Source organism: Panthera tigris, chromosome D1 (genome assembly GCF_018350195.1).
Source record: "Panthera tigris isolate Pti1 chromosome D1, P.tigris_Pti1_mat1.1, whole genome shotgun sequence".
Taxonomy (NCBI): Eukaryota; Metazoa; Chordata; class Mammalia; order Carnivora; family Felidae; genus Panthera; species Panthera tigris.
In genome coordinates, this window is record NC_056669.1 from 1,497,817 (window position 1) to 1,524,967 (window position 27,151).

Below are 27,151 nucleotides of genomic sequence, written 5' to 3' on the forward strand. Positions count from 1 at the left end.
AAAGAAGGACGGGGACACACACACACACACACACACACACACAAGGAGGAACCGAATGAAGCCACCTGGGCATGGCTTTACAAAATTCCGTGTGGAACACTCTCTGTGCATGACGGCTACCTAACGTAACTTAGACAAACACAGAGAAAGACAGGCTCTTCCTTAGTACCAAGGAAATTCATGAAGTCAGGTTTCATATCTTAGTTTCACTATGAATAACAAAGCTCTTGGGATTTCCAACCCAAGGTGGCCCTAAAAAGATCTACTCTGTGGAGACAGCAAGGAACTTCCTCCTTTCCAACACCAACTCGATCAGATGATTAATAAGTCCTGCAAGGAAGCATGAATCATGCTGAGAATTCATTTTACAAATGGAAAATATCTCACAGTGAGTGACAATAATGTCTAAACAACCATGATTTCGGCATCCGTCAAGGAAGTTCAAGAAGGTCCCTTATGCATCTAATCACATTCTTGTCTGCTTCTGGAAAGACCAATCCTGCTGTTCATCAGCCCCAGGGAAGCTGGCCTTCCGGTGCCTGTCCACAGGTATGTTCTGGTCACACACTGCCCGCGAAGCCCACTCCTTTGCTTCAAGCCCTGCTCAAGCCTCTAGCACGTTCTGTTTCTCGCTTCCACATTTGGGACCGAGCAGATGGTCCTCCTTCTGACTTCTTTCCCGGAGCCTAATTCCACTGAAGGAAACCAGATTATGTCACCCCAAAATATGTCTCTTTGGCATGAAAACTGTTTTGGGCTGAAGACGATTAAGCAATGGCAAAGGCAGAAAAAGTTCCCCCTTTTCTGCCTAAGGGCAAGATCCAAATCCTCCTCTTACTGGAGTCAGGAGCCCGCACACACAAACCTCACTCCATTAACTTCCCCCCACATTTACCTTCCCACAGCTTGCCACCCTGGGAACACTAAAACCGTTTTTCTCTGTCTTGTCATTTCTCTGCAAACATACTGTTCTTTGTTGAACATGGACGTACGCTGGAATTCTAAGCCAGCGTTCCGAGTTACTTCTCTTCTAGGTTTTTGCTGTGTGCAGTCCACAGCTGCCGCTTTTCTCTTGGGAAGTCTCTCTTACTGTTCAAGAGCTCCGGCTGAATGCCTAAGGCGAACAGAGGTGAAGTTCTGCCTCCCCTACACCACTAATGTGGACTTAGTGGGTTTCATCTCAATTTTTAATCTAGTCCGTTGGTGCCAACGACATGCCATATCCTTGTTGAATCTGCCCAAACAAGTTACATGACACAGAGATCAGGATTTATGTGCTATGTCCAAGTTCTTTACATAATACTTTTTTAAAGTTATTTATCTTGAGAGAGAGAAAGCACGGGGCAGGGGCAGAGAGAGAGACAGAGAGAATCCCAAGTAGAGAATTTCTGTGCTGACAGGGCAGAGCCTGATGCGGGACTCGATCCCACGGACTGTGAGATCACGACCTGAGCCGAAATCAAGAGTCGGGCACCCCCTGAACATAATTAATTTAATGGCTACTGTAATTATACACCGACAATGATAACTGCCACCTGAAATAAAAATAAACCAATATTTTTCATTTTATCACAATGAAATTTAAATGTTTTTCTCTGATTATATAATAACGGATGCGAGTCATAAAATATTTGAACTACAAAAGATTTAAGGAAAAGAATGGGGCTCAACTTTGTGAAACATGAAGAATAGAACATCAGTCAACATTCCATGTGTGAGATCACTGCCACTGTAGTCGCTGTGCTTTGCATGTCTCCGTGCGTAAATGCACATGCAGCTAAGTCCATTCAGAAGACTTCGTACCGTGCATGCAACTTATATTACGGACACTTTCTTTTTTCAGGGCAGGGGACTTGTTTGTTAGTGTGTTTCACACGTGTGCCCCTCGTTTCTTCTCTCTCCACTGAACAACTCACCTCTTCCTGCTCTCTGGTTCCTCTCCATTAACAATCCAGATACAGACTTCTATATTTTTCCTTCTACATATATTCTGTACTTTTCCTTCTTGATCATATTGTATCGTTAAAAAGCCATTCATGAATCAGGCAGCATCCCATCCAGCATGTAGAGGGGAGCTCTACAGAAGAACTCTGTCGAGCTACAGAAAAGAAAGTGTTTCCAGGAGTAGGAAAAAGGAAATTATTGGCAAAGGATGTGTTGTTTTAGGCGAGGTTGCCTTCCTAGGGGCCGAGGGGCAGATTACCTCCTTGTGTTGACCAGGACATTCCAGGCTGGCTGGTTAAGGTCACGCTCCGGGCACACTTCAAACTGTAGTTAAGTTAGGTATTAAGTCTGAGTTTACTGAGTGAGGTGTTAGTGTAAGCAATGCCATTGCCACTGTGGGGCTGTGGTTTGCCTTTTAACAGAACACACACACATCTAAGGGAGAAGGAAGTCTGTCATGATTTGTTCTATGAAATGGAATTATGTTACATACATTTCTCTGATTCTTGCTTTTCTCACTAGTGACTGCCACATAGAAACACCTCCAAGGCCTCCAGGGTGGATTCAGACCGCCCTTAAAACATCCCATTACTGTACTCCAAAGTTTAGGTGCACTGCACTCTTCAAGGCTTTTCTCACTGGCACACGTGTGCTCTGTTTCCAGCTCTTCCCTCCACAGAAGGAAAGGGGATCCTAAGTCCATGGTACCGGGGCACTTGCCTTCCCTCTGGGTCACGGATTTGGGAAGTAGTTTCTGTTTTTCTCCATATGGCTGTCTAGTGACTTTTGTGGAGCAGTGCCTCAGAACACTTGGAGATCATGAGTGTCTTCAAAAACCTCTGATGTGGTTTGTATATACAATGGAATACTACTTGGCAATGAGAAAGAATGAAATCGGGCCATTTCTAGCAACATGGATAGAATTGCAGGGTATTAGGCTAAGTGAACTAAGGCAGAGAAAGACAGATATCATATGTTTTCACTCATATGTGGATCTTGAGAAACTTAACAGAAGACCATGGGGGAGGGGAAGGGGGAAAAACGTTACAGAGAGGGAGGGAGGCAAACCATAAGACACTCTTGGATACGGAGAATAAGCTGAGGGTTGATGGAGGGTGGGATGGAGGGGAAAGTGGGTGATGGGCATGGAGGAGGGCACCTGTTGGGATGAGCACTGGGTGTTGTATGGAAACCAATGTGACAATAAATCATATTAAAAAATAAATAAATTAATAAATTAATTAATTAAATTAAATTCAATTCAATCACTAAAAAAAAAAAAAAACCTCAGCAAAGTGATAAAACCTCTTAGGAAAATGTACTCATCTTTTTAAAATTACTTATAATTTTAGTGGCCTTGGTCCCTGGTGAAGAATTCTTGAAATTGAGAAAAATCATGCACGGCAAAGATGATTCTGCCACGGTCCTAATCATCCCCTAAATCTCCAGAGCTCTTCCTTGTGATGGTGGCCTGTAGCAGATGATGGGCTCATAGCACAGAACAAGCAGGCAGCTGAGAAGGCGATGCCCACCCCCTTCTCTGTAGAAGGAGCAAGGGACCTCACAGGCCATTGGACAAATGTTCCTGCACATCCCGACATGTGTGAGCTTAGAGGCTTCTAGCAGGCGATTGCTGCCTTCCATGCAACCTGATTAGTAAGCTCTTATCACTTGCGGGTCCCTTTATGCTCACAGACTGTCATGCCACCTGTCACTGTTGATGTTGTTTCAGTTCTCATTCTGATAGCGACAATGGGCATAATGACTCCTTAAACCCAGATCATTCAATCATGTGTAGGGGACAAGGACAGGTCCCTCCGACACTGGTCACTTTGACATGCAGATTATTTTGAGCTGAAACGATCAGGAAGAAACTTTGACCTTCCCCCTCACTGCCTAAAAGAATAGAGAGGACCTGTTCCAGGAAGAGAACGGTCACCACACATAACCGTGTTACGATATGAACGAGTGACAGTGCACAGGGAGGAACCCGGCGAGGCCTGTTTGTTCAAAGCCTTCTCTGCGTCCCACTCTTTCTGATCACCCAGAAAATTGTTACTAAACATGTCCTTTTTTTCATCCTCCTGCGAATTCATTCCTCCCCTTTGAAGGCCCCTACCTCTACTGCCTTCTGCTTTTCCCGGATGACGTTTATACCTCACTGTGCCTGACTGCCTTTAGACTCTCATGTCTGTGTGGGTTCCCCACACAAACGAAATTAAATTTTATTTTCTCCTGTGAATCTGTCTCCTGTCAATCTGATTCTTAGTCCAGTTAGAAGAATCTTAAATGGCAAAGTAAAATTTTTCTCCCCCACAGATGCACACAATCTGAATTCCCCACACCTTTGATGCTTGCCTGTTGGCTGGAATTCTAATGGCAAAACGTAATCCCAAACTCCAGCCAAGAGCTACCTTCACCCCCCCCGTTCCCATCTCCATAGGACAGGAGGAGCACTTGTATCACAGACTGATGGGTGAGAGACCAAGAGCCTTCCTGAGCACCAACCCCTGTTTCTGTAGTAACAATCAACAAGTGGACTGGAGATGCTAAGGTCAAAGTACTAGACCCCATGGGTCACCTCTTCTGTATGTTTCCCCTTCCTCAGGTGTCTCTTCAAAGGTAGAGGCTGGCCCAAGGCCATAGGGCATCAGGGACAGACCAGGTCAGATGTTCTACTGAGCCACGGATGGAACCCTGGTATCCACATGTGGTATCACCTTTGGAGTAGCTTTTGCATTTAAGCACTATGTAATTTTCAATAACAAGTGTCCTCTGTTTAAGTCACAGTTTGGTGGGATCGATCATTACTTTACAATGAAGTGAAGGGAAGGAAAATTTCTGCCTCTGACCTTCAAGGTCTTCCAGCTGGACTAAGAATTAAATTTACATGAGACAAATTAACAATAGAAAAAACCAGTTGTGTAACGTGTACGTGGAGGCCCAATAATGAAATTGAGACCCAGAGAAGTGACCGATGCAGACACCTGTCATAGTTTCGAGACAAAGAAACCATAAATCTGTGAGGCACTGACCGAGAAAGGAAAACTGAACTGTGGGATTTTTAATTAGTAAGGAATCCTCAACAGACTTTGGACTGGGGGAGCACATCAGTAAAAAGTAACAAGGGTTGTTTACACAGGCTGCTTGGCTCTGAACGTCCCATCTCTGGTGATGAGGATGTGTCTTTACGTCCTGGTATAAGGACCACAACTTTCACCTGGAGATGTATTCCTGTGTCCAGGGCGGCAGAGGAGGGTCTCGGTGTCCTTCCTGCACAGGCTATCTCTTAAGTAACTTATTTCAAATAACTGATATGCCAAAGTGGCACATTTTGGGGCAGCCTGCCCTTGGCCCCCACATAAGAAATACACAAAGAGAAAAATGCCACCTACTGGGGTCTAAGGTGGCACAGTATTCAAGAAAACAGCGACCTCCTCACCCCAAGGAGACGAGGTATCAGTGGGGGACCACTGAACTGGTGATGTGTGACGAGGAAGGGATCCCTCAGGTCACCCACCATTCAAGCACACCAATCTGCAGCCTACGGCCGGGGTAAATCTGACGTGAAGAAGGCACAGAAGAGGAGACACGACAAAGGCCAGGAGGGTCCCCAGGGAAGAAACGGAGGGAGGAACCTGGGGAAGTTTTAGAGCTAATGACCGTGCAGATTCTATTGCTAGATGAACCTTGATCGAGTTACCTTAGGCACCACGCGAGGGAGAGTGGACAACTCAGGGGAAACCATTTTAAGAAAAGCAAGTTCATGTCACAGGCTGCTGATGACAGGATATCCCAATTCCTCAAAACCCCATGTCAGAAGATGGCACACACGAAAGTTGCCACTGAGTGGATTTTAATGAGTCAACCAAACGTTCCTGTAAGACTGGTACCGAAAAGTAACCCCAGATTCCCTGCTATACTCATACCCTGGGAAAATCCACTATTTTGATAGATCATATTGCCGTTTTTTGACCTACTCCTCCTAGTTTTCTGTGGGGAAAATCTGCGCGGTGAGCAAATACTCTAATTTCAGCTTCTCTTGTTATCGTTGGCACCCGGGCGGCAGCATCTGGCCGGGTTTCGACAGTGACAGGGATCCCTTCACATTTTCCTTCTTATTCACGAGTGCCAGCACCCGGCTGACCTCGGCTCCTCCCGGGGCCTCTCCTGCCTCCCAGTCCTTGGCATATTTGCCCCTTAGCATCTCCCTTTGGCTTCCCCGGGAGCTCAGACGGAGGAAAGCCCATGAAGGTGGGAAAGAGGGACATTGTTGGAGCGAGTGAGGACCCAACATTCATGAGGGGGTTCTGTGCGGCAAAACCTCGACCGGACACTGTAAACACGTCATCCTGTTCAAGCCGTAATGACCCCAAGAGAGTGATATGATTCCCATTTTGTGGATGGGTTCCACGAAGCTCGGAGAGTTTTAATAATGTGCAGCGGTCAACCAGCCAGTGAAGTGGAATTAGGATGTGGTGTGTCCCCACTGACCGAGCCCAGAGTCTGAAGCCTGGAAAGCTGCCTCGAAGGTTCTGTCCTAAGTCTGCAACCGTTCTCCTCATCAGAGAAACAGAGACGGATTCTCCCGGTTTGTTGTGTTCTTGTCATTTTTTTTTTAGAAGATGCTGTATCCAGAGCAATTTTGCTTTTAGATAAAATTTGTATTGCTATGTAATATATGTACAGAGAAAAGTATCCACATCCTAAATCTCAAATGATTGATCTCAAAGTACCACTCATGTAACCCTAATGGGGCCATTTAATTTATTTAGTGCTTTTTTCTTCTGAAGTTTCTTAAATTTCCTAGCTATTGACTATTAAGGGACTTTTTTATTAGTGAGATGGATTCCCAATTTTCCTCACAAAGAAATCTGGCTCGTTCACATCTGGCACCAACGAAAAAGTAGCCATTGCACAATCAGGGGTTTTTATGCCTCTGTGTCAAACAAGTGTCTCCTTTGTCTCTGGCCAGGAAGATGCCATCTCACCACTTGTGTCACAGCCCTGAACACGCATTCCTCCCATCATCACTGCGTATGCTCGGGGGGATTGAAGGAATATGTCTGTGCTTTGAACATTCTTTCATGGACTTTTTTTTTTCAGTTTATTCCTTCGAGAGAGACAGAGAGAGCATCCGCAGGGAGGGGACAGAGAGAGAGGGACAGAGAAAATGCCCAACAGGCTCCACACTGTCAGCGCAGAGCCCTCCCCACATGGGGCTTGAACTCATGAAATCACGAGATGATGACCTGAGCCAAAACCAAGAGTCTGAGGCCTCACCTACTGAGCCACCATGGCGCCCCTTTCAAGGACATTTTAGTGTTCCTCGATGGCTCTCCAGGCCTAAATCTGAGAGCTCTCCCAGAGGCACCACATTCCCACCACCAGAGCTGACTCTGGACAAGGCTGGGGGCTTTGCTGATGTGTTCACTGATGCACCTGTTACCCTGAGGACGAGGGGCTGCGGTTCGGGGGACACAGGTCCAGATCGAAACCCAAGCAGTGCCCCCACATGCGGGGTGGAAGCAAGGGGACGTGTGAGGAAAAGGAAGACACAGCTACATGACCTGGAGGAAAACCATTTCCTACCAGGGCCAATGGACTGAGCTGTTCTGTGTTACACGGTGATGACTCCTGGCTGCTCCTCCAGAAAGCCCACAACCGCCAGTCCACGATCAGCGTATCTGTTCTCTCATCAACTTCTCAAGAAGTTGCTTAAAACGTGGTCACTGTGGCCAGTGCAGGGGTGAAGGCGAAGGGCAAACAAAGCTGTGTGGCCGTGTGGTGGCAGTTCTTCCGCTTTCCCAGCGAGCAGACCAGCGCCGGGCGCAGAAGACATGCCTGATAAATATTTGATGAGGGAGGAGATGAGGGCAGGACACCTCCGTTCACCCAATCTCAAAATCTTCCATTTATTTAGCTGCGTATTAACCTCAGGTCAGCAGACGGTCCTCCCACTGGCTCACCACCGCCCCGAATCAATTTCCAGGCCCGGCCACCAAACATCCTGGTAACCACATGCATCTCAGGCCTCCCTTCGTCCCATCTGGTCCACACGCTTGTCATTTTATACCTGGAGTCTGGACCCTCTTCTAACTGGTCTTTGAATCCCATTCTCTGTGTGAGACACGGTGTTGCCCGAAAGTTCCCACAGTCTCCTTTTTACGTGGTGTCCCCTTTCTCAAGATTAATGCATCAACTAAAAGGGGCTATCTCGGAGTAGGGGGGATTACAGCTGATTTGAACTTCTTGCCTTGGGCATTGTTGTGCTTTCCAAATTTTCTAGAGTACAAGTTTTATTTCAAAATTCCAAAGTATATATTTTTTAATTTTTAAAAAATGTTTTATTTATTTTTGAGACAGAGAGAGACAGAGCATGAGCAGGGGAGGGGCAGAGAGAGAGAGAGACACACACAGAATCCGAAGCAGGCTCCAGGCCCTGAGCTGTCGGCACAGAGCCCGAGATGGGGCTTGAACTCACAAACTGCGAGATCACGACCTGAGCCGAAGTCGGACGCTTAACCGACTGAGCCACCCAGGTGCCCCATATTGTTTTTTTTAAAAAGGTAATGTTCTTTCAACCACTAATTCCATAAATATTTGCTGAGTGTATGCTAGGCATGGTGTTAGGTTCTGGGGACACAGTCTTGCTCCCAAGGGGCTCACGGTGTAATGAGGGAGGCTGTCCTGGGGTAATGCCCTGGGGGCCCTATGGGGATCAAGCAGTGAGTATGTTGTCGTGGAGCCTGGGAAACACACAGGAGGGGCAGGAAGGGCTTCCCAGAGGAAGTGTAAGGGGAGTCTTAAACGAGGCGAGCATATAGACGGAAAGCAGGGGCTGAGGCAAGTGAACTGGGAAGAGACTGTGCAAAGCCAGAGAGAATGGCTGGAGCTGAGGGGAGTGAGTGCTTATGTACGTGCAAGCATGTGTATGCATGCCTGCATGTTAAGTGTGTGCATGCATGCGTGCATGTGTGTGCGTGTGCATGTGTGTGGGTGTATGCGTGCGTGCATGTGTGTTGGGGAGGGAAGGTATCTCTAGGGATGGGACTGCAGAGGAAATCAGGAGCCTCGATGATGCAACGGCTCCAATTCAATCCTAAGGGCACTAGGAGGAAATGAAGAATTTAAGCAGAAGCAGGAAAGGGTTGAATTTTCATCAGAAATGTCTTTCTGGTGGCTGCGTAGAGAATGCATGAGAGAAAGGCGGAGTTGTAGCCCAGTTTTCCAAGGTCAAATTTCTTGGTCATTCAAAGTATGACAAAGACATCTCTCTGATCTGGCCCCTCCCTTCTTTTGCGGACTTCTCCCACATGACCCAGGAAGGGTATGAAATACCCACCTGAGATGGGAGCGTCCCCAGTGGTGGGTGTGGCGGTACTGGGTGATTTCCTGGGGGTGGGGGGAAAGCTTCCTTTCCATCTAGGTGAACCCCTAAATACTTACCAGAGGATCTCCCTATTAGCTCACAAATTATACTCCCTCTTAAAGGCTCATTCCTCAATGTGAACCAAAGCTTTTATCAGTTATTTTTACTTCAATTTGAAACAATCTTAGATTCTTTTTTAGTGATTCGATAGATGCTTTTTTTCTGCTTTAGTCCTCTTTTGTCCTAGCCAGAGGACAATGATGACGTGGTTTATTGTCCTACAGGACAATAAAACCACCACCATCGGGGTTATCTTTCCTACTGGACAGAAACCACTGATAGTGCTGAGAGGCAAAGATTATAAATTAACACGTTGCTTCTCTAAGCCTAGATTTTAATCAATAGTGAATAACAGTTCAATAAAATTGCATTCTCCTACCTGATTAAATAACCCATGGGCAGACCCGTCACATGATGCCCTGGCAGGACACTAAAAGGACATGCTGTCTTCTGCCCGAGTTATAAGTTTTGTCATTTTTTAAAACAAAGGCTTTGTTCCCAAAAAATGTCAAGAGGTGAGAATGCCTATGGGTTCTTGGGCCTGTGTGGGAGGCAAAGTGTTGAAAAGTAGGAGCCAGGAGAGCCGGCCGTCCCTGGGAGCTGGGTGTGGGGTGCGGCTCTGGCACTGCCTTCCCGTGTCTAAGCAGCTGTCCCCTTCTCGGTCAGGTGTCCAACCTACACTATGCATTTGACCTTCTCACCCAGTAGCCCCCACCTTCCAAAGGAAATAATAAATTTCACATTATACTTTGAAAAGCACTTAAGAAGGCAACGTCCAAAATACACCCAAAGAACCAAAGAAATGAGAAAGTGAACCCGTGTTCGCCCATCTTAGCAGTAAAATAACGGCATCTTATTCCTGGCTTGATTTGAGGGCTACTGGAGAGGTTCAACATTTTTACACTCATGCTTTCCTTTGCATTTCCTGCTCAGGTCGTTAGTTTTCACCTTTCTTTCTTTCTTTCTTTCTTTCTTTCTTTCTTTCTTTCTTTCTTTCTTTCTTTCCTTACTGAGTTAATTTCTTTCATCTTACAAATCTGTAAAAGCTCTTTTATAATTATAAAGGAAATGACTCTTTATTTATATCCACAGCCAATATTTTCTCCTGGTTATCATTTTGAGTCTATTTACAATATCTTACAGCATTCCAAACAGTGGAGAAGGTTTTTTATGTGATAATACCTGCCCATCTTTTCTCTTTTGGCTTTTAGTTTTCCTACATTGTTTAAGTGTGTCTTCTCCACTCTTAAAGTGACCGGCATATTCTCGTAAACTTTCTTCTAACATCTTTTATATTTGCTTGTATACAGCTCTTACATACGGATCTTTAACCAAAGCTGAATTTAATTCTATATGTAGCATGAATAGGAACCTAAAGTTTTTCTTCTCACAGCCAATTGTTCCAGGATTGCTTTTCAAATTAACCATCAAGTCCCCAATAGAATTAAAATGCCACCTTTGTCCTACACCAAGTTCCCTTGTACGCTTGCCTCTTCTTAACTTTCATCTTGTTATAGATTAATTCCTAAACTCTTGTAAAATCCCCATTTTGGACACAGGCCAGAGTTTCTTCAGGTTCCTGTAAGTGTGCATATGATTCACTACTCACAGCTGTCTAGACATGTCCACTGGAAACAAGCCTGGTTTCCCCGAAGCTCTGGGACCATACAGCTATCCGGCCGAATAACACCGCTGTGGTTCTTGGTTCCACATACATCTCTACATGGGCTCTTTCTACAGGTTAACCCTTTCTAAACATGACTCAGCTAACGAGCAACATGTTTGAAGGAAAGTAGATAAAACATCAACATCTGCTTTGTGGTTACCAGGGGTGCTGTTTCAATGTGGACACTGGGTGAATGCACGTTCACTGCGCAATGTTGGTTCCGCGCCGAGCACGGGCTGTGCGACAGGTGCTTCCCAGACACTGAGGATATAGCAGTAAACAAAACACACACAAATCCTTACCTCATACCATATACGGTCAAGCACATGGCTCGCTTAACATTCACATATGCATATACCTCTGTAACCACCTCCCACAGCAAGAGAGAATGGTCCCAGCCTCCCAGGCTTCCTGTTCTCCCTCCCTCCACGGGAAAGACCCCCCGCAATGTAACTACTACTTGATTGGTATCAGTAAATATTTGTTTTGCCTCAATATCAATAGAACCATAATATGTACTATCTTGTGTCTGACTTCTTTCACTCATGTTGTCGCACAGAGCTGAAATTTATTCTTTATGTTGTGTGGTATCCCATTTTATGAACATGTCATCAGTTTTTTAATCTATTCTAGATATGTCATTATGTCCAGTTTGGGGATATGGGGAATAAAGGTGGTATGGACATTCTTCTAAATGTGTATGGGTGATCATATAACTCATCTCATTTCTCTGAACTCAGGAATGGATTGGGCTGGTTCAATTATACATACGGTATATTGATATATACAGTCAGTTATATATAGTCAATTATACATACTATCTATATAGTATCATCTATAATATGATGTCTTGGTGTCTTTTATCATCCTGAACACCAAAAATTTTGGGGGGATGTATGATGGTATCTGTCCACCTTTTCTCTTTTGGCTTTTAGATTTCCTGTGTTGCTTATAAATCTATCTGTATGTTTGTATATATAATAAATGTATACATGTGTTACATAAATGACAAAGAATTCATATACAAAGTACATAAAAAACTCCTACCGATCAATAAGAAATTGGTAAGACAATTCAGTTTTTTAAAAAATAGGCAAAAACCTAGGACACTTCATAAAATAGAGACTATCTAAGTGGTCAATAAGCATATGAAAACCTAGCAGTCGGGAAATGCAAATTAAGATCACAGTGAAAGATGAGTACCCAAGCTACCAGGATGGTTAAGATGAAAATGTCTCAACACACTGCCCAAAGCCAGCTAGAGATTTGGAGCACCCCCCATCAAAGCACCACCAGCACTGTTCACAGAGGTAGAACAATGAAATTTGTATGCAATCATAAAAGTCCTCAAATAGCCAAAGCAATCCTGAAAAAGGAAAACTGGAGGCATCACAGTTCCAGATTTCAAGTTATATTATGCAGTGGTAGTGGTTAAAACAGTACAGTACTGACAAAAAACAACAACAACAACAACAACAAAAAAAAACGGACACATAGATCAATGGAATGGAAAAGAAACGCAGAAATGGGCCCATAACTGTATGGTCAATTAATCTTTGACGAATAAGAAAGAATAACCAATGGGAAAAAGACAGTCTCTTCAACAAATGGTGCTGGGAAAACTGGACAGCAACGTGCAGAAGAATGAAACTGGACCCCTTTCTTATACCATACCCCAAAATAAACTGAAAATGGATTAAAGACCTAAGAGTGAGACCTGAGGCCATAAAAATCTTAGAAGAGAACACAGGCAGTAATTTCTCTAACATCAGCTGTAGCAACATTTTTCTATATAAGTCTCCGGAGGCAAGGGAAACAAAAGCAAACATGAACTATTGAGACCTCATCAAGATAAAAAGCTTCTGCACAGTGAAGGAAACCTATGGACTATGAGAAGATATTTGCAAATGACATAGCTGATGAAGGGTCAGTATGAAAATATATAAAGAACTGATACAACTCAATACCCAAAAAACAAATAATCCAATTACAACAATGGGCAGAAGACATGAATAGACACTTCTCCAAAGGAGACATCCAGATGCCTAACAGACACATGAAAAGATGCTCAATATCACTCATCATCAGGGAAATACTAACCAAAACCACAATGAGATACCACCTCACACCTGCCAGAATGGCTCACATTAACAACTCAGGCAACAACAGGTGTTGGCGATGATGTGGAGAAAGGGGAGCCCTCTTGCACTGTTGGTGGGAATGCAAACTGGTGCAGTCACTCTGGAAAACAGTATGGAGGTTACTCAAAAAATTAAAAATAGAACTACCCTACGACCCAGCAATTGCACTACTAGTTATTTACCCAAAGGATACAAAAATATAGATTCAAAGGGTTCCGTGCCGTCCAATGTTTATAGTAGTGTTGTCAACAACAGCCAAATTATGCAAATAGCCCAGTGTCCACCGACTGATGAATGGATAAAGGAGATGTGGTATGTATGTACACACACACACACACACACACACACACACACACACTGGAATATTACTCAGCCATCAAAAAGAATGTAATCTTGCCATTTGCAACAACATGAAAGGAGCTAGAGACTATAATGCTAAGTAAATAAATCAGTCAGATAAAGACAAATACCATATGATTTCATTCATATGTGGAATTTAAGGAACAAAACAAATGAGCAAAGGGGAAAAAAAAAGAGAGAGAGAAACCAAAAAATAGACTCTTAACTATAGAGAACACACTGATGGTGGGGTGCCTGGTGCCTCAGTTGGCTAAGCGTTCAACTCTTGCTTTCGGCTCAGGTCATGAGCTCATGGTTTGTGGGACTGAGTCCCGCATTGGGCTCTGCACTGACGCGTGGAGCTTGCTTGGGGTTCTCTCTCGCTCTCTCTCTGCCCCTCCTCTGCTCTCGCTCTCTCTCAAATAAATAAACATTTAAAAAGAGAGAGAGAACACACTACCGGGGGTAGTGGGAGGGGAGGCGTATGGGGAAAATAGGGTATGGGAATTAAAGAGTACACTTTAAAAAAATTTTCAAAAGAAGAAAAAGAAAATAACCTCATAGCTCCAAAGGTTGGATATGGTTTGGAATAGTCAGAATCTCCTACTTGCCTGGGAGCTGCGTCAACAGCTACAACCATTCTGGGAACAAAATTGGTAATTTCTATTAAAGCTGAACATGCCTTACGGCTGAATAATCAATAAAATTTTTCAAATTTAAAAAATACAGTGTATAGTGTATTTGACGTTTACATACCAGGAAGAAAAACAAAGCAGTGACAAAGAGCAGAGAGGACAGGGAGAAGTCTGAGATGTATTTTCAGTGACACGGCATTTGCCGCGTGGCAGGTCTCATGTAAGTAACTGGGTCTATAACAGAGGGACAGGATGAGTCACCTGTTGCTCATGCATTCCCAAGAAGAGACGGCCCGTTAACTACCCCTTGCAGCATCGTGGGACGAGTGCTCCTCTCCACCTGGCATGGCTATAAGAAGGGGCATCACGAAGGTCTGGAAAATTCAGTCCAGTCTCCAGTCTGAAACCGTGCAGGAAGGCAGAGCTTTGGAAGGAAAACTGAAAATATGAAGCCAGAGGCAACGTCACGGAGCCTGTGGAAATGTGACAGGCCACGTCCAATGCTCCCAGGCGAATTTTGACTTTTTCTCGAGGCAGAACCGACACAGTATTATGCTAGAAAACATACACAATCTTTCTTTCCAAAAGAGGGAAGGATGAAGAAGGGAATCAGTCTTGTCACAAAAGATTAGGGTCCGATGGCCCTGAGTCATGTGCCAGCCTTTCTAATGTGACAGTGTCGGTCTCCAGGTCTGCTGAGAGCGGCCAAATGCGTCTTGGAGCTGGGTGTCATGCAAAATCTGAGCTGTATCAGCCCTCCCAGGATTGAGGAGCCAGAGAGCGAGCCTTCTGCTAGGCCAGCCTCAAAGGAAGAGAGAACAGGAGCATCCTAGGCTGATCTCCAAACCATACTCTTCGGGAGCTTAAATGTTACCAAGGAATTTTCAGTCAGGCACACCATTACCCTAGAGCAGTGAGTCAACTTCTGGTTCAAACAGAAAACTCTGGATCCCTGGGACGTGGGGAGCTTCAGTGATATCTGTAATATTTTCTTTCTACCATAAATAGACTAACTATTTAGGGTAGACATAAAATTATAGAAATAACGAATGCAACAAATTATTACAATATACGTTAAATATACGCATCATAATACATATCATATATAAGTATATAATAGATTCGTTTTTAGAAAAATAAAGAAAACAAGAGCGTGAGGCAAATACCACCAACTCAGAGTATCTAACAACACGCCCACTGCCTGGGTTTGCAGGATATGAACTGGAGCTTGCCTTTTGTGACAGTGGATCGCGGGTGGCAGAGGCGAGGTCCGTGACTGGACAGTGGATGGTGGTGGGACGGAGACCCACGAGAAGGAAGTCGAGACTGCAGAGCGGAGGCTGGAACCAGAAGCAACTGCCCAGAGGTACAAGCACTGGCGAAGCATTAGGAAACTAAGCCACAAGCGAAGTACGATACAAACAGATGGCAGGACACTCCTCCACCAGGGCTCCGCTCTCATGTGCCGCACGGGCACCCGGTTGGCCAGGGAGAGAGCTTGGCAAACATGGAAAGCAAGGGCCATAAACTCCTGATTACAGGAGATTTATTGAAGGTTCCTGTTTGTATCTAGTTCATGTTAGGCACTGCCAGGCTGTAGCAAACCATGGACAGTAGAAATGAGTGATGCAATTAGGTTGGGGGGAGAAGGACAAAGTGTCGAAAACACCAGTCTAGTCGGCATTTCAAGCATCCCGAATGTGGATTGGAATCGACACAAATGCTCAGTAATCAGCCAGATAAGATTGTCGGGTGAGAAGAACCAATGGGAATTCTTGTCCAGGTGACAACACTCAGACGATGGAAAGCTGTCTTTTTTCTTTAGCTCTTTCGAAGCTCACTTTACGAGTTGCTGGATTATTATCATCCCTGGTGACACGGGGGGGGGGGGGGGGGGTAGACGAGGCTGAGACCGTCTGAGACCGCACCGCCCCTAACTGGCAAAATCAAGGATCTGACTGTAAGGTCTGGTTTTCTTCACTCTTTTGACAGTGGATTATCAAAGAAGAAAACTACATCCGTTCATGCAAAGAAGTGTTAACGAATGTCCACTACGTATCAGACGTTTGTTTAGGCACTGAGCAGTGGTACATGTAGGATTCAACCCACTTTTTATTTAGAAATGGTGATCCCTACGTGACTTCCTCACCGTCCTGAAAAAGAGAGTGTGGCTGGAATCAATTTTGAGAATAAAGAGAGAAAAAAAAAAAAGAACAGTAAAAGCAAGTATAGCCTATATATCAGAAAATTTTGTCTATGCAAGGCTATTTTCTAAGTGGAATTGAATGACAGATATATAAATTGTTTGGTGCTGAAGGATGGTTTCTAGGAGCAGTTTACAACATACTGCTGGTTTACAAATTTTTTGTGACATTAAATTTTTACAAACTTATTTTCGTCTCATTTACTGATGTATAATTTTTATACGGTAACATGTGTATTTTGGTGAATTTTGGGAAATGGACACAAAGCAGAACCACAACGAGGACGTAAACCGCGTGTGCGGCGATATCAGCCGGACGGCAGCGGGGGCACCCCCACACTCGCCCTCCCCACCTGCAGACACGGATCCAACACCACCTCCCGGGCCAGGTCCATTCGTGAGAAATCCGGAAGGCAGCTGAGTGGCTCCTGCATCCCAATGAGGGCAAAATTGGCAGGTACTCCCCAGAGGAGCCCCCTCCCCGGATCGGCACGGCGGGTAAGCAGAAAAGTGCCAGCTCCCAGCGCCTCTCTTGGGAGAAAAAGACTAGACACTGTTCAGGGGGCCGCCAAGGAGCTGGTCTCTGTCTGGCTCCACTCCAAGCACTGGCAGGAAGGGGCACAGGTGTGGGGGCCCCTGAGAAGGAAGGGTGCGGTTGGGACGCTCATCACTCCGCCCACCTCTGGCTCAGCGCCCTCACATCGCAGTACTGGTGCACAAAAGACACTGATAACTGATGCCCCCCAAAGCAAACGCGACACCTGGGCAGCAGAAGCCGTCCTGAGCCACAAGCGGGGTCGGAGGGAACTCGTATCTGAAGTCAGGCGGACTTTGCTGAATGAGTCTGTCTGCTGACTCCAGACACTCTTCCTTGCCTGTCTCTGGTGGACAGAGCCCGGTCCTCTCCGAGCCCAGGTCCTTCCCCCACAAGACGGAAACGGCCGCAATGTGTGCACCTGCGACCTAGGGAAACACGGTTTGCGCTCCTGGCTGGAGTGCGGAACAAGAGCAAATATAAGCGTCTCATCCGAATCACTGGCTTCAACCCTGCCTGAGCCGGAACACGACCACTAGAATCTGAGAACACGAGCACTCGCCCGTCCTCGCCCCTGACTTTGGCCTCAGAACCTCCAGGTTTGTGCTAGAGTGTGGGCATCTAAAACACGGCGGTTGGCCCCAGGGAACAACCAGAGTTGAGAATCTCATGTTGAAATTCTCGGTTCTGAGAACTTGAATTCTCTAGTGACAGGAGACCCAAGCTTCATCTCTTCTCAGCTGTTTCTGCCTCTTTTCCCAAGATAAGGCAAAGACTTGGGGACAGGTAGCCCGTGGAGAGGCGGGTGACATCCACATCCACACTCCGTGGAAGTGGCTGCAGGGAGCCAGGAACCACGACCCTGGAGGGTCCTGGGGGGCCCATGACCCGATCCCGCTGCCCCCATGGAGGTGGGGGGCAGTCAGGAGCCAGTGACAAGCACGAAGAAAGACCGAGGTCAACTTACTGGCTCACTCTTACGCACGGCACAGGACTCACAGTGATACGAGCCCCACGGCTTTACGAAGGATGGTTAGGTCTTTGTGACCAAACTGCTGGGCTGAAAACTGGGCAGACGAGTTTGTGGGCAGCTTAATGAGCGGATTATAGAAGCTCTGTAACTCACATTATGTACGAATTCTACAAAAATAGTCACTACAAGTGCCCCAAACTATTGTGTCATGCAAAGGAATTAATCTGTTGTCTATATATAGACATGGATTTTATCCCCCGTCTTAATTTTATGGTGACCATTGGAGAGGAAGTGAAGCCATTCCCGGACACATGAGCCATTGCTGATAACAGAGTGAATTTACAGTGAAAAAGCTGACCACATCTTCCTAAATAATCTGAAACACTCTACAGCGGGTACTGAAGTTTGAAGAGTTCTTATTTTTCCTTCCTCTTTTGCAGAAGACTCCGAATGATCTAATTTAGACTCTTACACCTTTGCTTAGCTGGCGTGGTTTAGGTGGGGATGAGAATAACTGCATACATGACTTAAAGCAAGTGAGCCTTCAGCGGGCGAAGGGAGGCCGCAGGTACGGGCTGGGTGCTCTGAATGCCCAGCTCGCAGACCCTGTGCAGCCAGCGCCCAGCATGGTTTTCTCAGCCAAGGCCGCCATGCTGCTGTGGACAACTGACCTGCCCTTGTGGCCACAGAGGTGCACGACGCTCGCGGGCTGGCAGATGGTCTGGAGACACGGGCACTGGAGGTCTGCCCCAGCGGGGCTCCGGACGCGGGGTGCCCAGCCAACCGGCAGGATCCCCTTGGAGGCACCTTGTACGTGAGCAGCTCAGGCGGGAGTGGAATCTACAGAAGCACATGTCCAAAGGCGAGTGACTCCCTGAACAGCAGGTGACACGGAGTAATGATGCCCAGTGGCCTCCAAGGAGCCAACCAGCACAGAGTCCTGGGCTATGAAGTGAAATCCTGAGGGGGGAGCACCAGGGAGGATCCAGTGGACGCCCACCTACTCCTCGTCTAAACACTGAGAGGTTATAAATCCGCTCTGATCCCCACCCGACAGCCCGCGGCAGAGGTGGGCTCACGGGCCGTGGCCCCACAGGTGCCAGCGGTCTGTTGGCACAAATGTGGCACACGTCTGCTGGGGCAGGATGGAAGCTGGGCTCTGGCCAGGACCCTGGGAGCCGCGGGCCCTGTCCAGACCTGCGATGGGGGCTCATGCGGCCGAGCACTTCGGGCCCCACCCCCCCAGTGCCTCACTTTCCCGACTCAAGATTTCCAGACTATGTGACACCAACAGAGGAGCAAAGGAGAGAAGGTATCTGGGGGCCATCTGCAGAGATGCACGCGTCAGAGACGAGGGGTCTCCCCACCACACTCACACACACAGCCACACCCCAGCCGTGCCTCTCCCAACGCGGGGGCCGCGTCCATGTGAGCGTTCCTCTTCAAGATGCGGCTCACTCAGGGGGTAAGAGACTTTCGAAACACCTTCTAGGGATCTCATGTAGAAAGAAAGCTTCTCTATTTCAGTGTTTCCATATTCAAGACTCCCGACAGCACGGGGCCCAGTTTGGGGCCCAGACGGTGGCACTGGCTGTGTGCCCGTCTCCCCCAGCCCACAGCAACCTCCCCATGAACTAACTCCCTCTCTGGGGTACCCCAGGCTTTCCTGCACCCAGCACTCGGAGGGACCTAAGGACAGGGCACCGGATCATGAGAAGTGACACAAATCAGTTTACCTCTTTCCTGTTCAATTTGTGCACATATGTGTGTGCACACGTGTGTGTGTGAGCATATACACGGCTCTCACCTCCCTGCCATGATCCAAGTTTACGATCTTAGCCGAGAATACGGAATAGAAAACAGGCAATTATATGGGAATGCAAGCTGGCGCGGCCACTCTGGAAAACAGTATGGAGGTTCCTCAAGAAACTTAAAACAGAACTACCTAGGCCCCAGCAATTGCACTACTAGGCATTTATCCAAGGGATACAGGTCTGCTGTTTCGAAGGGACACATGCACCCCCATGTTTATAGCAGCACTATCGACAATAGCCAAAGTACGGAAAGAGCCCAAATGTCCATCGATGGATGACTGGATAAAGAAGGTGTGGTATATATACAATGGAGTATTACTCAAGCAATCAAAAAGAATGAAATCTTGCCATTTGCAACTACGTGGATGGAACTGGAGGGTGTTATGCTCAGTGAAATTAGTCAGAGAAAGACAAATATCATATGACTTCACTCATGTGAGGACTTTGAGACACAGAACAGAAGAACATAAGGGAAGGGAAACAAAAATGATATAAAAACAGGGAGGGGGACAAAGCATAAGAGACTCATAAATATGGAGAACAGAGGCTTACTGGAGTGGGTGTGGGAGGGGGGATGGGCTAAATGGGGAAGGGGCATTAAGGAATCTACTCCTGAAATCATGGTTGCACTATATGCTAACTAATTTGGATGTAAATTTAAAAAATTAAATTTAAAAAAATGCAAAAAAAACCCCATCAGAAAACAGGCAATTATAATGAAAAAAGGAGTCACACCCTTAGCCCAGACCTAAGGTCAGGCGAGGCTTCCCAGATTAAGTGACATTGAAAGTGAGATCCAGGGGCACCTGGGGGGCTCAGTCAGTTGAGTGTCCGACTTCGGCTCAGGTCATGATCTCATGGTTCATGGGTTCCAGCCCCGCGTCAGGCTCTGTGCTGACACCTCGGAGCCTGGAACCTGCTTCGGATTCTGTGTCTCCCTCTCTCTCTGCCCCTCCCCTGCTCATGCTTGCTCACTTGCTCTCTTTCTCTCAGAAATAAACATTTAAAAACTTTTAACAAAAAAAAGAATAAAGTGAGATTGAAGGTTGAAGAGGGAGTTGAAGGTTGAAGAGGGAGAAGGTTGAAGAGGGAGTTAGCTGGGACAGAAAGAATGGCAAGTAGGGGACAGGTGTGGAGTCTTCAGGAAACTCAAGCAAGAATCAGAGAAGCATGGAGGGTGCTGGGAAGGGGGAGGGACGTTAGGGGATGGAGCGCACAGAGCCAGAGACGGCGGCAGGTGCACGGGGTCAGACCCCGTTTGTAAGCCACACGGGCGAGTGTGCCTCTAGTCCCGACAGCTGACTGGAACCACCGGTGGGTTTTAAGCAAGGGAGTGACACATCATTCAAGAAGGAGGAAGTGCCCGGACCCTCCCCTCTCCTCCCTGAACAAAAGCTATGACTAGTGCCTGACTTTGGCCTCTGGTGTTTGCACTCCTGACTAACTTGGAGCTGATTTGAAATTTTGCTTTTCTGTGAATTATTAATAAAAGAAAGCAATGGATAGGCCCTCATTTTAAAGTAGAAGGAAGCAATAGTTTCACCTCTTTAGATCATGTTCTAAGTAGAATTAACTGAGCAAAACTATGGCTGAGAAAACAAAAGGTTTTAAAATTCCGTTTTATGGGGGGTTTTTTCCCAGTGTGTTTTGAATAATCTATATAAACTTGGAAAACCTTCTCCGTTTTTCTGAAAGGTTCTTTCAACCTAGAAGGTACTTCCGTCTCATTCACACCCAGCCCTGACATTCACGTGACGAGCACGAAGGAACAGATTCTACCGACTTGTGGCCGATCGGGACCCCTCCGGCATACGTGTGCACATGTGAGGTCTACCTTCAGGACTCTAAGCATGTCCTGACATCGGAGATTACGATGTCATCGGAGGAAAGAAGGGCAAAGGAAGGAAGCCCGGCCAGGAAAGCACCCTCCGGGCAGGAAGCCCCATCTCACACCGCAGGAGTTGTTGCCTCTTGCTGTGAGGCCCGTGGGCGTCCACCGGACGCGAGCTCCTGGGGTGTCACCTACAATCTGCATTCCCGGTAAGGACCCCGTGTAAGACACACGCTGCCTTTCGAAAGCCACTAGCAAGCGTTACAGGAAACAAAAAGGAAGGAGTGAAGATTTCATTTTCCCATGGTCAAAGCGGAGCGCGGGGTCAGGTCGGGACGAGAGAGGGATGAGTCAGACTGTGGAGGAACCCACAGTCTTCCATGGAACCTCTCCCTTCCCTCGGATCGTCCCCTGTTTTAGATGTGGGTCAACCTGTCACGAAGGAAACCCTGATCAAGGAAATTTTCTACTTTTTAAAAAAAAAAATTTTTTTGTACATTTAGTTGAGAGACATAGAGACACAGAGCACAAGTTGGGGAGGGGCACAGAGAGAAGGAGACACAGAATCCGAAGCAGGCTCCAAGCACAGAGCCCGATGCGGGGCTCGAACTCACAAACCGGGAGATCGTGATCTGAGCCGAAGTCGGACGCTTAAGTGACTGAGCCACCCAGGTGCCCCGGAAATTTTCTACTTTTGATGTCTGTGGCCCTGCTCCTGGGCTCCCACGGAAGCCCTACGTTAACATTTGACATTTTCCAATTTTTTACGTTAACATTTAACATTTACCAAGGTCAAAATGATTCCGTGAAACCTCACAGCACGGGCTCTGTTTCTGCCCCGAGCACACATTGCAGATCTGCTTTTTTATTATTTAAAAAATATTATTATTATTATTAGTTAAAAAAAATAAATAACCAAAAAGCAGCATTCTAAACACAAAGGTGAGAAAAACCAAAACCTCCCTGGCTCCCCTAAGATGACACTTGAACATACTTGCACGTATTGAAAACGTAACATAAAGTGTGTAACTTTCTGGAATGTCCCTCGTGAGGATGGTTTGTAAGTCTTTATGTAAGAGCCATACATAACCCTGTGCCAAATGTCCCCTCCCGGGGGCCTCTCCTCTTTGTGAAAACCGTGTAACCCAGGCACCTGTCCCTACCGTGGCTCGAATAACACTCTGTTCCATTCTCTGTGACATTTTTAGAAGGTTTGTCCCCCGCGGGGATGCAGCCAGGAGCGAGACCACGGCTGTTAGTTGTGAAGGCCAGCGCACAGGGCAGGGTCGCCTGGATTCCCAAACGACCTGGATTCTGTCCGTTTCCGACTGGTTCTACCCGGATGCCTCTGGCCCCTCCCCAGGCCCGCCTTCTAGGAACACGAGTGACACTCGAGGTGTCCCTGAGGTGGGCATGTCCAGCCCGGCAGCGTCACCTCCCGGGAAGGAGTCACAGTCTCGTGGCGAGAGGCAGGTTCCGAGTCCCTCCAGCCCGGCCAGGTGGCGTCGAGGCTGGGACCGGGACTCCACCACCTTCGACCCGCAAAGGGACAGACAGCCCCCGAGGGCCTTATCTTCATGTGAACCCCAGATCCGTCTAAAACGTGTTGCTTTTACTTAACATTTCCGTCTGTTCTATGTCCGAGAGTCAAAATAACCCAGTCTTCTCTGTGCACGGAGACTTGCTGTCTACAGAAGGGCCCCATGCACAGCCCAGGTGTTTTTCACAACCTGGGACGTCCCTTAGTCCACGGACATGGGGTCCACCAGACCAGCCACCGAGGGGATTCACCTGAGGGTCATTTTGCTTTTCAGACTTCCTTTCCGCGACCGTTTGCTTCCTTGCCGCCGTTGGTAGCCTGTCCTCCCTCACATCTTGGCCAGCGCACCTATAACCTGTGTCAGCTGCGGTTTTCTCCAGGGTAAGGGGGCTTAGTAACACAACTACCGCCAAAGTCAGACGACACGCGGGACGTAGGACGGACCCTGGGCCGGTTCGCAGCTTGCTGTGTGCTAAGTGTTCTCCAGAAACAGGAATCTTGTGAAGGTTGAAAGGTCAAACAGACTTGGCGAACGGACCCTGCCCTGGAGGGGGGGGTGCGTGCTACCCGCCTCCGTGGGGCAGACGCGAAGACACCCCTGCCAGCAGTCGCGGGCAGAGGACGGCGCTCCGGTTCGATGTTCTGTGTTTGCCTGCAAACATCCTTCCCCTTCCAGAAGCAAAACGCAGCCTTCCTTCGTACAGAGCACCTCTGCTCCCTGCTCCCCGGGATCACCCAGCTGTGGAACTGAGCGTCGGTTCGGGCCCGGGGTGGCCGAGGGGTTCAGGCCAGGAGAACTGGACTCTTCCTGGCCTGTGACTCCCTGGTGGGGCAACGGAGGCTGGAAGCAGTGGGTGGAATCCTCCCTTTGCCGCCCGACAAACGCCGGCCCCCTCCCTCCTGCGTCTCTCAGGACTGTGTGGGCCTTGCCGAGGTGGCGCTGGGTGGGAGGGTCCCTCTTACCAATGCCCCGCCCTCCACACGTGCCTTAGGGGGCCTCCTGGATGGTGCCCAGAGTGGTGGGGGAATCACCCTCCATCCCTCCCAGGTAAGACTGCTGCCCTAACAGGCAAAGTGCGTTTTCTCAGGGCTCACAGCTGATCAGCAGGACGGTGGCCCAGGTTCCCTAACGCACAATCCACTGGTGGACCGTTAGGGCGCACGGCCCTGCACGGGTGCTGGGGCTGCGATGTGACAGACCAGGTGGGCAGGGGACAGGGTGGCCCGTCCGGGACCCGCCCGCAGTGCGAAGAACCAGGGGACTGGGCTCCACGGAGCAACGAGCATGCTTTGTGCCAAGAGCAGAAGGGCAGAGGACAAACGAGGGATAAATACTACGAGGCGCGTGGGGTCCGAGGAGCAGACTGGAGGGTCAGGCACCGTCCTGCTGCGTGAAGGCCAGTGTGCCAGCAAGACTGCTGAATGCCCCGGCGCGCTCCTCCAGGAGTGCTGGCCCCTGGAACAAGAGGGGTGTCCCGGAGGGTCGGCAGACAGGGGTACACAGGCGGTCCTGGAAGGACTGGGTTTGAACGGCACGGGTCCACTTCTACGCTTTTCTTTCTGTAAGTGCTGACGACAGAAGCCACAAGGCCTTAGTTCCCAACCTCGCCCCCTCCCCACTCCGTCCGCACAAGACCTTACCAGTCCGAGAGCGCGGGGGTCCTGTGCGCTGACCCTTCGCACCGGGGAGGAGGGGCCTGGGCTGCAGGGGCCGGTTCCCAGGGGAGCTCAGGCCTGGAGACGCTGGGGGCCCGGGTCGGCGCAGCACAGGGAGGCCGGGTCCTCCCTGACTGGGTGTCTCCGGGGCTGCCGCCGCCAGGCGACCACTACACCTGCGGGCTGGCTGTGAGGGCGCCTCTGCTCATGCGCAGTGTCTGGCCCAGCCCCGCCCAGCCCGGCTGTACCGCCTTCCAGTAAATACACCCGCGGGACTGTAAACATATTTTCCTTCTTTAGGGTTGTCTTAACCACGTTTCCTCTTCTCTAGCGGACTTCGTTAGGAGCATACAGTATATAGTACGTATAACATACAAAATGCGTTATCGTTAATTGACTGCAATGCGTTGCTACGGTCAATTGACTGCACCGTGTTGTTATTGTTAATTGACTGCGTTGCGTGATTGTTAACTGACTGCATATGTGATCTATCCTAAGGCTTCCGGGCAACGGTAGGGTATCAGTAGTTAAGTTTTGGGGAGGGGGAGTCAAAAGTGAGATGCAGATTTTGATTAGGGTACCCCTAACCCCCACATTGTCCAAGACCCTCCTGGTCATTCCGAATCTCCTGGATGATATTACACCCTCCTGGAAGGGGACCTTGATGGTAAAACACGTGCTCCGGGCTGGTAGGTCAGGTATGTGGACTGCCACAAGAGACGCAGCATGGAGCACGAGTGTCTGGGTTATTCGTGAGGCATTTGCTTTAAAGCATATCTCTGTAATAAAATTGGCTTATGCTGTACATTGGTTTTCTTTTTTCCCAAATTAGTCACTTTTAACACTACAAATGAGGTACAAGCTTCAGCCTGTTCCAGGGCTGTATCATCTCGGTCCAGTTTGCCTTGGCTCAGCCATCATGCAGTAACAAAACTCGTCCTAATTCATTGTTACCACAAGATGCCCACTCGAGAGTCAGCAGGCTTTCCAGAAATAGGTTTTGCAGGACTGGAGACAGAAAGGGCAGAATATTTCTCACTGTGGGCAATACACCAGGTGCTCTTCTGTAAAGTAAATGAGCCCTAAATGCAGTGGGTGGGCTCGCTGTGTTTCTCTTCCTTCCTATCGGTCAGGGTCTGATTCCTGAGGAAAACTTGGGTTAACTGTGGGAGGAAGAAGCTAACTCATCAGAGTGAGATAGTGTAACATTAACTTCCCGGGATGAACGCTGACCTCCCCTGTGCATGGAGCCAAGCCCTTAGCTTGCGGAGCATGTAGGATGTACGCACCCCTCCTGTGGCCCACGCTGTGGTCTAGACGCTCCCAGCACCTCCCCTGCCGAGTGCACACACACAACACGCCCCCGACAACACTCTCCACTTCTGTGCCGTTGAATCTGTCCGACTTTGCAGATGCATTTCCCAGGTGTCATTTGGGCACAGCTGTCTCCAGCAGGATAAAGAGCTGCAAAGAACAGAGGCCTTCTAGTCTCCAGGACCCTCATGCCCTCCACCCCTAGGACCCCCCGGGTCCTGGGAGAGAGCCCCTCCTCCAGGCCACTGAGCCTATATATACACACAACATATATGAAGGTCTTTCTGAGTTTGAGCCAGGAGCCTGGGAGGCTTTGCAGTCAGTCTGATTCTCGCACAAGTAGAATGACTGCCGGATTCGACTGGCCCTGGCCTGAAATTGACGTTATCCAGTCCCCAACTCACCATCGTCCTTGGGATGGTGGCCATGGGGACCAGCAGCCATGAGGACCAGCACCCATGGGGACCAGTGACCATGGGGACCAGCAGCCATGGGGACCACTGCCCATGGGGACCACCACCCATGGAGACCACCACCCATGGGGACCAGCAGACATGGGGACCAGTGACCATGGGGACCAGCAGCCATGGGGACCACCGCCCATGGGGACCACCACCCATGGAGACCACCACCCACGGGGACCAGCAGACATGGGGACCAGTGACCATGGGGACCAGCAGCCATGGGGACCACCGCCCATGGAGACCACCACCCATGGGGACCACCGCCCATGGGGACCACCACCCATGGGGATCAGCAGACATGGGGACCAGTGACCATGGGGACCACCGCCCATGGGGACCACCACCCATGGGGACCAGCAGACATGGGGACCAGTGACCATGGGGACCAGCAGCCATGGGGACCACCGCCCATGGGGACCACCACCCATGGGGACCAGCAGACATGGGGACGAGTGACCATGGGGACCAGCAGCCATGGGGACCACCACCCATGGGGACCACTGCCCTTGGGGACCACCACCCATGGGGACCACCGCCCATGGAGACCACCACCCATGGGGACCAGCAGACATGGGGACCAGTGACCATGGGGACCAGCAGCCATGGGGACCACCGCCCATGGGGACCACCACCCATGGAGACCACCACCCATGGGGACCAGCAG

At 48.5% G+C, this 27,151-nt stretch overlaps 1 protein-coding gene across 1 annotated transcript in view; it reads right to left on the bottom strand.

Moving 5' to 3' along the window:
- Window positions 1-24,740, bottom strand: part of MMP12 (matrix metallopeptidase 12) — a 44,370-nt gene extending 19,630 nt beyond the window's left edge. The window contains exon 1 of the mRNA XM_042958183.1: window positions 24,695-24,740. The gene's annotated coding sequence lies outside the window, so the exon portion shown is untranslated. The remainder of the gene's footprint in view (window positions 1-24,694) is intronic.
- Window positions 24,741-27,151: the final 2,411 nt, after the last annotated feature.